Source organism: Coffea arabica, chromosome 7c, assembly GCF_036785885.1.
Source record: "Coffea arabica cultivar ET-39 chromosome 7c, Coffea Arabica ET-39 HiFi, whole genome shotgun sequence".
Classification (NCBI taxonomy): Eukaryota; Viridiplantae; Streptophyta; class Magnoliopsida; order Gentianales; family Rubiaceae; genus Coffea; species Coffea arabica.
The window spans coordinates 38334550-38349774 of record NC_092322.1 but is presented as its reverse complement, the minus strand read 5'-3'; positions in this window follow the sequence as shown (position 1 = coordinate 38349774).

Below are 15225 nucleotides of genomic sequence, written 5' to 3'. Positions count from 1 at the left end.
TATTTTTAAACGTGATTTTCTCTCATTTGTGAACTGATTTTGCAAATGACTCTTTCTGATGAAATGTAGCATTTTGAACCTAGTTTACAACGCCATAAACCATTCCTAATTTGAACTTGTATTCAGTGGGATGTGGTCAGATTTCGAAAGTGCAACAAAGCTGAAAACTGGAAAGTTTCTCCCTTCTTGCTAGCCGAATGGTTAGGTTTGTTTTGGGATGTTTTGTCTCAAAAATTTTGATGTCAATTACCCATAAAATATCTATTAAATGTTTCTGGACCCTTTCAAAACTGGAGTGAATTAGGATTGATTTCATTGGACAAAAACCTTTGGAATGAAAGAAAGAGTGAGTTGGCAGTTTTGCTTTGAAAATTTCACAAACTTTAGTCGTTTTGTTAACTGCCTTTCCACGTGATTTTTTGCATGAAATTTGATAGAGAGGTAGTACACGCATGGAATTTTAAGTGTACCAAATTTGGTGGAATTTCAATGCCATTTCGATACCCAAACAACGCCCCAAAGATGGCTCTTCAAATATGGAAATTCACTGTTCACGTAGTGAATATCAACCGACTTTGAACTGTTATATCTTGTTGCTCAAAACTTTGAATTTAGTTCCGTTTGAAACCTTGTTTGAAACTCTTATTGTGTTACGAATTTCAAAGGTTGATTCGTTTTCTATGAATTTTGCTGAATTTTCAAATATCGCCGAAAAATTAGACTGGTTCTGTCTTGTTTGTTAAAATCAGCAACTTTGAGATGAAAAATGAATGCTTTCTATTTGGAACCATGTAAAATGTCTTCTAGGAACTTTTAGTACTTTGGATCTAGTTCCTAACGGTATAAAGTTTTCTATTTTTGGACATACGAAACTCAAGATCTAATTTTACCAAATTTGTCGCGCAAAGCTGAAATTCTTGATTTCTTAGAAAATGAACTTTTAAGAACTTTCCATCCTCCTTTGCAATTATTGGACGGTTTTAGGTGTAATTTCATGGTGGAATACACGGTTCCATTAGAACTTTAAACATTCATTTCAAATTTTGGTTTCCAAAGGTTAAACTTTTCCTAATACGTTTTCTTGGTTAATGACACCTTATTTTATACTTGAACTTTGGAACCTTAGCTTTGATATTTTTCTATGAAATGAGTGGAGTTTTAGATATGTTTGACTTCATTAGCTTAGAAAAATGTGAATACTCTTTACCTTCCAAAGTTTGGACATGAGATTTAAAGTTTTGGGAAATGAGAACCATTTACTTTTTTTTCTCGATTTTCGTGCTGAAAGTGAAAACGGTGCTATCTTTTGGATTTGAGATTTCTTATCACGACTTGAATAAAAAAAAAATACCTTCGAGTTCTCTTGAGCATTATTTTAACGATTTACCTAGAAAATCTTCTTTAATTTAGCTCGAACTTGTGACTTGGAGAGTGAGTAGCGAGAAAATGTCTTTCTTTATAACCTTGGTTCCGTACCTAGATAATTATGATTGTACATGTCTCAGGTGGTCATGAAGACGCCAAAGAGCTCGTCTGACAATTCGCTTCACTCTTAACTTGCCCTTGACTTGTGGTAAGTGTCAAGTCCATGTTAAATACTTATGTGATTGAAATGTTAATTGTATAAGTGTTATACATGATATTTAAACTTGCCGAGGCGAGAGTGTACTTTATCGCCCTCGTCCTCTCTCTCTTTTAATTACGTGATACTTATTACATAAATGCATATGATTGGTAATTGTACATGAATATATTTAACTCGCGAGTTCTAAGCGGATGCATGTGCCACACCAATTCAGGTGGGAGGTACCTCTCATACCGTCTCAGTACTATAATTGGTTCTCTAAGCGATAGCATGTACCACACCAATTCGGGTGGGAGGTACTTCTCATGTTGACTTAGAACCATAAACCATTCTAAGTCGATTGGAGCGATGTCTCATCGACACAGTTCTCTAAGCGATAGCATGTACCACATCAATTCGGGTGGGAGGTACTTCTCATGTCGACTTAGAACCATAAACAATTCTGAACGGATATATGTATCACACCAATTCGGATGGGAGATACCTCTCATACCGTTTCAGTGCTATAATTGGTTCTCGGAGTGATAGCATGTACCATACCAATTTGGGTGAGAGGTACCTCTCATGTCGATTTAGAACCATAAACAATTTTAGGTCAATTGGAGCGATGTCTCATCGACCACTTATACTTCTGAGGGGGGAACCCCAACCCATTGGCCAACCGTGTAACTCGAGTCGGCGAGAGCTCCTGTATCCTTATTGAGTGTGTCTATTTTAAATTGTCAATTGTTTGAATGTTATAGTTTTAATTCTCGCATAAGTGCTATTGCTACTTGAACTATATGTTTGCATGTTTTTTTCTTTGCGTTAGCTCATCCCATTCCATTTGTTATTCCTTAACAGAAGAGTGACGTGAATGAAGCGATTGAAAGATACTAGTGAAGGTTAGTCTATTGTATAGTTTGGTATTTTGTAACTGACCTTTGGGAATCGTGAGATTTGAAACTCGATGTAATTGACTTGAGATTTGTACCCTTGGATGTACCTGTGCAATGAAATATTATAGTCATATTATTATTTTGGCATTTTAGATGTAATCATTGAAATTGGTCTGTTTTCATTTGAGAATTGTAGTGAGTCCCGACGAGAGCTGGCCAGGCGGTCCGCCGAATCCTTTGGTTCGTCTTCGGGGAAGGTGTGGTCATCACATGGTGCCTCTATTTTGGTTGACACAAAACCAAAGAGCCAGGTAAGATAATAACAAAGTAAGAAAAAATAAAGAAGAATGGACTGCAAATATCAAAATAAAAAGACAAGTAAGGAATGGTTATCCTATGCAAATAGTCCCAAAATCAGAGTAACCTAGAGGAGAACTTCTTACGTTGCCTGACCGCAAGCAGAATGCAAGAATAAAGAAAAATAGATTCATAAAAACCTGCAATATTCTTCACCAAAAACAATGTTCAGGTTGGTTGGTCATTTAACGGTAAAAAAAATAAGTTAGAAAATTGCATTTAACGGTATGAAACCACAACAGACATGGGAAGATGAATCCTCCCAAATTTTATCAGAGGTATAAAAGGCAATGACACCAAAGTAGCATAACCAAAGATATCCTTACCAAGAACAAACGATGAACAAACAATAGGCAACCGAAAACACATGGGGATTATAGCAGCAATCTTCTCACTGATGACCCAAAATCCAGTAAAACGCCTGCAAAAATCAAAATGGAAAAAGAAAATAAGAACAAAAGCAGTGAGATGGTTAACCTAAGCAAATGGTCCCAAAATAAAGCCACAAATGACCCCAAAATAAAGCCAAAAATGATTTATGCAATGACTTAAAAGCAAAGGAGGAATATAAATTCCAGGCGCAAATGAGCATGAAGCAGTGACAAACCCAAGGAAATCGTACCCTTCTTGGCAATTGAAGGAAAGAACGAGAAGAAAGAGAAGAATATGGAATAATTTAAATCAGAAAGAAAAAGGAAGGATGCGATGAGGGATTGGAGATTGGAGAGCTAGAGGAAGAAAGGAGAGCAAGAGCGGCGGAGGAGAAAACAAGAGGTGAATTTGTGTTTGCCTTACTTAGGGAGGAGAAGAAAAAGGAACACGTGCACCTCACATAAGGACGACGAAAAACTTGTGAACAGTAATATTTTTTTAAGTGTCATAATAGGTTGTTTAAAGGCACATTATTATTCTTATATCAGATAAAATAAAAAAAATTAAATTATATATTATTGAGCTGATAATAAGTGTCATAATATAAGTACTATAATAAATAACACAAACCAACAAGCGTCCTTATAGGCATGTCAGGAAAAGCCATTTTTGTTGTAGTGTTACCACAAATTCAGTTCTCATACATTTTTCTTATCATTAAGAATCATCATCAACTTCATCATCAAAGCCTTAATCACCTAAACTAAAGGCTTCAATTCCCATTTTGCATCATCCACTAAACTTCAGTCATAAAAATCCATGGCCCCACTTTCATCTTTTCAACCTTTCTCTTAAAACCAACTTTCAAAAGTCCTCCAAATCTCAACTTTAACCTCTTAAATTTCATCAATATTCAAAAAGGAAAAATCAGAAACATGAGCAAAAAAAAAAGAGGGAAAAGGACGAGTTAAAGTGCAAGTGTTGCCGCTGCCTCTGTTGCCACTAAAATCCACCACCACCACTTGCCAAACCGTCATTAGAATAGCACTATAAAGGTCTTTTACCTTCTATACCAAATCTCCTTTTGATAATTTCTGAAATTTATGTGAATCACACGCTGATTGCTTTTTGTTGCTCCTGATTAACTTGCTTATTTGCTTTTGTCATTTTGTCATTCTGAGTGAGGTGAAATTTGTTTATCGTTTGAAGATTTTTGGGTGAACCGTGACTTAAATTGAACCTGGACCTAGTAATAATGTTTTCTGCTCTCATATTGTTTGAAGAAATAACCAATAGAAAATCTTAGTAAAAAATTACAAATTGATGAATCCTTCTTGGTGGAGAGGAACTCCGGCTAGTCTAAAGTTGACAAGAACCTGTAAGTTCATCAAAGAGCAAAAGGATGAAATTTAGGAAATGATTTTAGTTTTCTTTTCCTCTTTTGTTGTTTTACTTTAATTTTTTAAGAATTTTAGTGTGTAAATTGTATTGATACGTGGGAGAGAGAAAGGTAACTACGGCAAGGTCAGAGGTAATGGTGCCCATTTTCTAACGAGTTAGGGAGACATAAAGCAACAGTGGCATTGTCTCCGAAGGCTTCACATGCATATCCTATGCAAATGAAAGGGTCCGTCGTTTATCCCTTATGCCTTGCACGTGGTGCTATTTCTGCTAGACAAACAATTTAAATTGATAGAAGGGTTATGAATATATATTTTAATTAGTTGAAGGGTTAAAACTATTGAATTAATAGTTGGAGGCCAAAAGTTGAATTTCGTAATAATTTGAGGGCCACTCAAACCATTTTTTCTGCTTGAATATTATAAGTCAATGCCAAAAGGTTGTTTTGACTAATAGACACCGAGTTTAGGCATAATACCCAAATAGCATTGTCTGTGCTATGTGTTCAACAATCTTTTCTTAAGTTTCATCAACTTTGTTCTAAATAGATAATCACCATGTTAGTTATCTTCATGTCCAGTCGCTTATTTTTGTCGTTTAGTTGAATAACATGCCGTTTATTACCCAAAATGATAAAAAAAACACTAATCTTACTTGACATTTTCTCCATTATTCTTGGGTAAATTTTGTGGAAAGTTGTGAATATTGGATATTATATAACTCAATGTTACGATATAACTATCCAATTATCATATTGCTTTAAGAGCATAATTATGTATTGTTTTGCTTTCTAATTAGTATATTGTGGGGACACAATATTCTGCGAGACCTCAGAGCTAGTATATTGGTAAAGCATCAAGTATTACTAGAATGATGAGAGACAATTTTAAATAAAACTAATGCTCGGAAGTGCGCATTTCAAATTCTCGCTCAGGCAACCATGCAATTGAAACATAAAAATTATTTGTATAAAAGGGAAAAATGCACTTTTCATCCTCAAAGTTTGGTTGCTTGACCAATTTCATCTTCAAAGTTTCACCCAAAACACATTTCATCCTCAAAGATCTGTAATTTTTGCCAATTAAGGACAATTGATGGGAATTTGCATGTGAGCCATTAGAACCAACTTTAAACCTAACAAAAAATGGGTAAAACCGAATGGAGCCATTTTTTAATGGAACAATAATTTGCAATGGACGAAAACCAACATTCTTCTTCTTCCCTCTACCTTTCTGCAACGTCAAAATTTTTTTACCAATCTCACCTTTATAATTTTTCCCTAATTCAGAGCATCTGCCAGCGAGAAGTTTAGAAGTAGTGAAGTTTCCATGTCAATGAGAAGCAGAAGTTCTGAAGTCTCCAGTGTTTCATCAACACCATTCTGCAACTGTGGGTTGAGAACAAAAATGAGCACCTGTTGGCGCGGCGAGAATCCGGGAAGAAGATTCCTTTGTTGCTCTCTGTGGCCGGTAAGAAATATTTGTCTATAAATATTGGTCCTTCAATGTGTTAATTTAGCTAACTAATTTCTGAAAAATGTCATTATTGTTATGGTAGAAACCTGAGAGATGCAGGTACTTTGAATGGGTTGATGAGCCAATTTGTCCAAGAGAGAGAGTTCTCACTCCTGGTTTGCTGAAAATGGTTAACAAAATGGAAGAACAAGTTGAAAGAATGCGTAAGAGGGAGAAAATTTTGATTACCATAACTGTGCTTTTTGTGGTTTTGCTAGTACTGTGTTGGAGGAGTAAAGGTGAGGGAAAAACAAAGGGAGGCAAGCTATTGCTAACACTGGAGTAATTTTGCTAAAATTGCAGAAGAACATTTTGAAGTTGGCCTTGTTTGTTGTTGGAATGAGAGTATCATTTGTTTATGAAGTAATATCCAATTGCAGGGTATAGAAAGGGACTTGTTTTGTTTATACAAAGGTTCCAAATGAACTTTGCAATTTATGTAAAAGGTGGGATTTAGGAAGGGAAATGTATGAGCAATGCATTAAGTGTAAGAAAATGATCATGTTTTGTTTGTAAAGTAGATTCAGTTCTGACATTGTAATTGCTTCGATTCTGACATTGTAATTGCTAACCTTGTCAAAGTGTTGTTCCTATCATATATATAAAATGGCCATGAATTATTGTCTTTGGCAACAATGTTCCACATGTACTGATAAACCAAGCTAGAAAACAAATGAAAATAATACAAACAGATGAACATGAAAACAACAGCCATATATATCATAACTTCAATACAATTAAAGTACATTCCAAATGGTCAACTACATGACTGTTGTTGAACATGGGTCCATAAACGAAATTAAAGCAAGCTATCACATTATTGTCTGCACTTCCATAATTACTAGACAAGGCAAAAGTTGAAAAGCCAAAAGTCATTTTATTTACAAAAGTAGCAACTATCACAGTAGTTTCTCCTTTCCCTTCGATCTAAATGAACTAGGAACACTTAATGTTAAGTTGGCAGCAGCAACAACATGCATATGAATACCTCTAATCCTGAAGGGCATCTCTACTTGTTCTTTAGTTTGTGTTCTGGCTTGTTTGGTGCTATATTTGACTTGGGACATTGACAGCCCAAACACTTCGTACATATCCTTGTCCACTTGATCTGCGGCAGAGGATGTTATGTCAATCTCAACCAGTGGCTCAACATCCTGTTGATGTTTAGTGTTTGAATCATCTTTACAAACTACAGCTACAACTCTTCTTCTACATTGCTGTCTCTTCTGCACAAAACAATGAAGTAGCAAAAGTCAAATTGCATAAAGACAAAAATCAAAATATGAAGCATGTTTTTCTACCCTTTTATTTGAAGACTCAACAGTAGGCTCCTTGGTTTTCCTTGTTGCCTATAGTTTAAAAGGAAAACATGTTATTTATATACCAAATAGCAGAGATAGATGTAACAAGTAATCAAGACAACTTACAGCTTTTTTTTCCCATCTTTAGCACATCTGTTCTTGTCAAATGTTTGAGACCTTGCAGGTGAAATGGCCAACTGTTCATTTGCTGGATTGTTGGTAGAAGCAGCAATTTGGCTTGAACTAATATCAGTTTTTGCAACTACAGGATCTTGAGCATTTTTGAGAAGCTTGCAGGACCTCATATTATGTCCCCTTTGATGATAAAATCTACACTTGTTAATTTGCCCCACTTTTGTCACCTTCTTCTTAATTTTTTCCTTGGATTGTTGAACCTTATCTGCACTTCTCCTTCTCAACTTCTTAGGCCTTCTAGGTGCTCTCCCATATAAGGGTGGCAAAGGACCTTCACCAACATCAGTAAGCCCCTATTCACTTTCTCCATTCATGGGACACGCTGATCTTTCATAGCACTTCATATATGTCCCCACTGTATACCAACTTGAAACATATAATAGAAGATCCTTTTAAGCCATCCACAATGCAGCAATGGCATGGGGACAGGGAATACCTGTTAGTTCCCATTTTCTGCGAGAGCATGTTTGCTCCTTGATGTTCACTACATATTGGCTACCATATGGGCAGCTGACTACATAAAGATCATCATTTGATTTGAATGGACAACAGTCAGGTGCTCTATCTATATTTTTTCGGATAATGTGAAGAATTCTGGAGCAGTAAGGATAAGTCTGCCACTTCTCTTTGGCCAGATCCCTGTTTTTTTGCATTCTCTGCATCATGTATAGCCGTATTGTTTCAAACATTTCAATTATTGGCTTCTCCCTAGCATCAAGAATTTTGCTGTTGAAGCACTCATAGATATTATTCAATAACATAGCACATTTAGGATGAGTGCTAAAGTAAGCTCTGCTCCATTGACTTGGTGGTTTGCCATCAAACCACTTGGCTCCCTCTACATCAATTTCAGCCATTTCTTCCATTCTGCTAATGAATTGGGCTGGTGTTGTTGCTTGGCAACAGTTCATAATGCTCTCCTCAAACCTTCTCCTTTGAAACTAGCAGATGAAAAATTACTGTGCAAGTGTTTCACGCAAAATTTGCGGGCTGCATTTGGGAAAATCATATCACATGCTTGAATTAGACCTTTTTGTTTGTCACTCATTATTGTCCACACATAATCCTTTTCAATTTTCGAATTTTCTTTCAATAGTTTGAAGAACCAGCACCATAAGTCCTTATTTTCACCCTCTGCTGTAGCATATGCAATTGGGAAAATGCCATTATTGGCATCAACTCCAACAGCTACTAGCAAAACTCCTCCTATTAATCCTTTCAAAAAAGTGTCATCTATTCCAATAAATTACCTACATCCAGCTAGAAAACCATGCTTCACTCCAGCAAAACAGATGTACAGCCTCTCAAATCTGCCTTTCCTTGTTTTTGAGTCTCTAAAGCCATTAACTGTTTTCATTATAACAGTGCTACCAGGGTTGGATTTTAGAATTTCATGCATATAAACCCCTAATTTGCTGTATTGATTTTTTCCACTGCCCTGAACAATTTTCATTGCTTTTCTCCTTGTCCTATATGTTTGATTTTTTGTGAAGGAGGACTTATTTTCTTTCATTACTGTCTTCCTAAAATGCTCCAAATCTAATTTAGAATTACACCTAAACTCTTCACAGTACTTCCTAGCTACCCATCCAGAATGCACAAGAGGGTTATCATATGTAAAACCACATGTGTGATTATCTTCAAATGTTCTTATTTGAATACTTCCATCCCCACTTAACTTTCTATCATATATAACCCAATTGCATTAACTATTTCTGCATTTAGCCTTCACCCTCACTGTATCTTGTTTCACAAACTCACAAGGCCTGTCTTGTTTCACACTATAATTATGTACAACAATCTTGAAAAGTTTCAGACTTGTAAAGGACATGTACGACTCTAATTTTGGATTGTGAATATCTTTAGGATCAAAAGTAGGAGACCTCAATTTAGAATCTTCATCATTAGACTCATGGATGCTTTCAAAATCAGATTCAGAATCAGGAATCTCTGTTTCATCAGCCTCAACCACTACGTCATTTTCATTCAAAGGATCAATTCTCCTACCCACATTTTCTTTCTTGTAATTGTCTACCCCCAACCATTCAGCATTTTTTTCCACATTATCATGAAATATACCATCATCAGCATCATCACCTATTTCATAATCTGAATCAATAGCTAAAAAATAAGTCTCATCACTTGAATTGGAATCATTATCACAATTACCATTATTAGCAGCACACCCTCCTTGACCTTCATCCCTAATATCATTGTTAACATTCCATTTTGGGGTTCATTTTCTATCTCATCTACCTCATACGGATCATAACCAAGTTGTTGCACTAGAATTTCATGAAAGGATACTTCAAGGTATAAGTTAACTTCCTTAGTTGGTCGAACCTCCCTCTTAACATAACCATTCAACTCCCTACTGTTATCTATCCTCCTAAAGGTGTTATTTTTCCAACCATAGTACACCTTATGACCATATACACCAGCACTCTCAGTTAATCTATCCACTTCGAAAATACTTAGACCTATACTCTCAACATAGTCAAAAACACACAAATCTCCACCTTCGTAATAGAGATGAGGAGTATATGATATGAGGCCTCCATGGTGACATCTTAATGTAATAAATGTGCTGCCCATTTCTAGTTAAAGAAAACAATATATATCAGAAAAAAGGGATAGTTAATCTTCATAATTTCATACAATAAACTGTTAACCCACACAACAACTTTCTAACAAGGGACCACTTTAACACTTTTTCCATACACGTCTCCGAATACAACCAAAATTTGCATTATTGTTTATTAATCACTCTCACCACAAAAATATAGTCAAGCAGCAACTATTACACAAACATAAGGGACCACATTGACACTATAATAATCAAATCAAGACAAATTTTGTAATTTATTTATACCTCATACAAATGCCCGGATCTGGAAAAAGAATAGCCATATATTATAGTGAATAACCATTTCCAAAAAAGTACAAACACAAGGGACCACATATAAGGTATCCTTCTCCAAAAAAACACATATTTTTATGTAATATAATTGTTGATTTTGGGTATAAATACCGTAATTTGGGGGCGGACAAATGTTGAGCTCTTTCTTCCGTAAGCCAATCCACAAGTTGGGCTAGAGGCTCCCAAGTATGGATAAAGTATATTTTGAATCCAATTGAATATACAATAACTAATATTTAAAGATTTAATAAAATATCATTCCTAAATGTCAAATTTCCATACTCTAATAGCCAATTCCAGGTTTTGAGAGATCTAAAGTATTGGAACTGGTTTCTCACAGCTTTAAAGTACTGATATTTCCTCAAAGGAGACAAGTAAGATGCCCCCTGAGCTCTCACTAGTACTCATTAGTTCAACATTCATTACACAAATACACTTGTTCAAAAAGTAGTATTCAAATGTTCTTAATAACTAAACTTAGAGAAATCACTCAAATTGATCAATCTGGCTTTAAGATATCCATCCAACAGAAATCAGAAACATAAAATTATAGAGTAGTCAATAGAGGTAGCTTATCAAGTTTATGCAAATAAACCTATACTCACTATTTAAAAAATAATAAATAAAAAATAACTAATACGAGCTCATGATTTCATTGGCAGCCTAATTTCACACACATGATCCAAGACCTAATTTCTACTAAACCTAATCTCTTGTACATGCATCGAAGACCTAATTTCATAGCATCAGTTTTGTTGAAAAAACCTAATTTCACCAACTTATTAGGAAAATAAACAAACAACATCATCGAATTAAAAAGTCCAAAAAAAATAATGAATTGTAAGGAAATAACAAATTCCTATTTTACAAATTTAGAATGTGATAAAAAGTAAAGAAAAACAGTCTAAAATTCCTAGAAAAGAAAAAGCAAAACAAACATAAAAGATTAATAAAAAAATGAGCTTAAAAAGCATGAAGAATCTTGGTTCTTATCCAGATTCTAGAAAATTCTCAGATCAAACAAAATTCCCAAGTGTCTACTGCAATGGTTTCAGCTCAACTCAAAGTGAAATTCGTCAAAGGAAAATTGGAAAACTCTCAGAGCTTGATACAGAGGAAAATTGGAAAATGTTAAGAGCAAAGAAGAGAAAAATTGAAAGAGTTTTATGTGGAGATTGATACGGAGGGAGAGGAAAAGGCAAAATGTAGAACGAGAAATTGAAAAAGGGGAGAAGAAATAATACTGTAGCAAGTTTCACCTGAAAACCAATCAACCAGAGGATATGAAGCGGTCATCCTATGTAGTCAGTCACTTGAGGGCTTAATTGTGTATATTCTACTGCTACTTAAATGACTTATTCCAGTTGTGTATTTGATTTTAAAAAGGTAATTTAAATAATACTTGATTTTTCATTATTTGTCATTTGAAAACCAATCATCTATTGCTTTTGTGAAAATTCGATACTTACAAGTGAAATTTTGGTAAGTGAAAATTTGATACTTTATTTCTATTGTTGGATTTTTTTTTGACTTGCCAAAACAAAAACAGATAAAGCTAGGTTTTCTATTATTTGAATGGGCATTGGTCACAAAAAGTTGCTAAACGATGTAGTTTTATCCCGTCTTATGTGACATGTTTAGTGGTATCATAAAAGATTTTGTATTTATGACCCCCACAATATTACAAGTCACAAAAGGCCATCTTTCCTTGTAGTGTTTAATTATGAATTTGGAAGATCAATATGAAATGAAAACAATCTCAATGAAGCATTGGCTATTCCCACAATCAAAGAACAACTTAATAGTATTGAAGTTATAATACAGATCAAATAACAAAGATATAGATCTTATCTGCACCAAACAACTATTTCAATGAAATCACAAACCAAAAGTTCTCATTTGAAACAAAAACTGATTCTAGCATAAACTGCCAATGAAAAAGAAAAATAAAATTAGACATAATCTACCGTAAGTTCCACAAAAATCTACTTAATAGTTAGCTATATGAATAGACAAAAAATTGGACACATCAAATCTACCTCCAATCGTTTGCATTTGCATGAGCAACACATCAATATATCATTGCACCATTTGCTATGCTGACCAATTAGGAATCTATATTGCACAAGATCATATCTTGGCTGATCTTCCTGTAAACAAAAAGCTCAAATTTTCAACAAATACAAAAGACATGCAATGATTAGCATAAAAATTGATGGCTTGACTAGAAATGTTTGCAACAGTTGCATGCGGTAGTGCTTTTAAGAAAATTTACAACAATTAAGGTTGGATCAATAGTAATGTCAACTTTTGCTAAAAATAACAAAAAAAAAAGGCAAGTTGATGCAAATTCTTATACTTGCCTTGTGTCTCACCTTTTCATGGATGGACTTGATGGCTTGCAATTTATGCAGTGGTACCTTCTTGCTTTTCAGTTACTTGCGTGTTGAACATCTATGCAAAAATCCCAAAAAATGAAAACTCAAACTACTAACAAGACCATTTAAATTTCTAAATACAAACCTTCTAAAAAGAAGAATGCCCAAGAACGTCAAATGCCCTTCTACCATAGATTCCACTAGCCCATATTAGCAAGCCAGATTCCTCCACCTAATAACAGCAAGTCAGACCGTAAATACATTTAGCTAAACAATAATCAGTATTTGACCTGAATAAAAACCTTAAAAAGCACAATTCGATGGAAAGAGACAAAGTGAAGAGTAATAGATTGAGAACCATATATATGAGTAAGAGTGTAGGGCATCTTGGATAATGATAATTCAATATTTGAATTGATATTTTGAAGAGCTTTTGAGTTGAAAACGTGAGAGAATTATGAAAAAAGAGGCAAGAAAAGTGTAGGTTATTAGATTATTTTATAGAGTGCGTTCCAATTACTTGCTTTGTCATTATTTGATAGAAATACGATTTTATTATATATATAATTATCAGTATGGTACACAAAAATTACAGTGAACTTTTCTTGTTATTTTGTGACCTTTTTTCACTTAACCTCTAACTCTTCTATTTTTGGGAATTTTGCCAATTTGGTCCCTAAATATTTTCACTAAAACCAATTTCGTTCTAGATGAATTATTTTAACCAATTTAGTCATTTAACTATTTTTTTTACTTCCAATAAAAGACTTTTCACTACATTTTACTCAATTCTCATGGATCAATAGGGGCATAATTGTCACACTGGCCTAATCTTCTGCAATTAACCGACAAAACAGATTAGAAATATCCTTCCAAAAAAGGGGCAAGCATTTGGGTTTTGAAGACATTAGGGCTTCTCACAATTTCTAAATTCTATCTGCAAAGGGCCTCCGGTAAGATGCATTAGAGGAGAAACTATTTCAATGGGGCATCAAATTCGAGTAGCTACCAACACTCAAATCATGAGGGTGAAGAAAGTGAAAAATTATCGGAGGTGAAGAGAGGGAAGGTAGATCACTACAATAGAGATGAGACCTTGTTTTGTGATTGTAATGAACCATGTCGAATAGCTACTTCGTGAACATTGTCAAATCCAGAAAGAAGATTCCGCGGCTGTAAGAATTAGGGGTTTTTTTTTATATTTTGTTAATATATTTGAGGGAAATTATTTTTTTTTGTTTTGGTAGTATAATCGGATATGGGTATTTAGTAGTAATTTGTGATTTAGTTTAATTTGCAATTATGGGCAACCTAATTGGGGCATTAATATTGATTATAGTCACCGAAAGCTTGCAAGTAGTTTTTGTGGTATGATCCACCAATGTCGGACATGACAAAAAATATGATGGCAAAATTCTTGAAGATACTAAGGAGTTGTACAAAAGAACCAGTTCATGGAGATTGAACTTGCAAAGTTGGAAGAAGAGAAGAAGATGATGAAAGCTGAAATTCGAAAGTTAAGAGATAGGAGCAAGTTGCTAATTGTTGTTGTTGTTTGTTGTGGTTGCTTGTTAACTGCTGTGCTTGTTGGCAACGACAAAAGAAGACATGCTAAAAAAAACTTGGGGCTCCAAATGTTAGTTTAGATGAATTAGAGAAACCAGTGTAGTTATATTTAGTCTTTTGCTCACAAAGTTGCAAGGTGGCTGTGATTGGCCTTAATTTTGTCTGATTATGGTTTGGTTGTAAGGTTTTGTAAACATTTAATGAAGCATTTGTCTAAATAATATATGCAATGGATGGGCAAATTGAGAAATATGGACATATGCAATGCCTGTGGCAACTTGGTGTCTTAAAAAAATTTGGCAAGATTTCACCATAAAATTTGACACTCTCTAAACACAACCAATCCATGTAACTCCTGATGAACATGCAACCAACAAAAGATAGTAGGAAGTTTTCATATAACCAGTGAGTTCCAGTCCTCCAAAAGAGATCAATACCAAGCTCACGAGCTTGGTTCATGTCTAGGCAATGAGATACACGCCAAGGTAACATAGGCTAACTTTTACAAAACAACCACTTGGTTCATTCCCTAATTTTTCCCCCACAAGATCAGTATACTATAATTACAACTGTAAGATCTATATTAAGGAGACTTCATTCCCTAAACATATGTAACAAAAAATTTAGTAGTCAGGGGTGTTCACATGCTCTTCTTCATCCCTCCAATATTGTTATGTCAGTTTCAGCCTCAACTTCATCTAACAACCTATGTGCCTACATAAACCACTTACATACGTTAGGGAATAGACCAGACAATG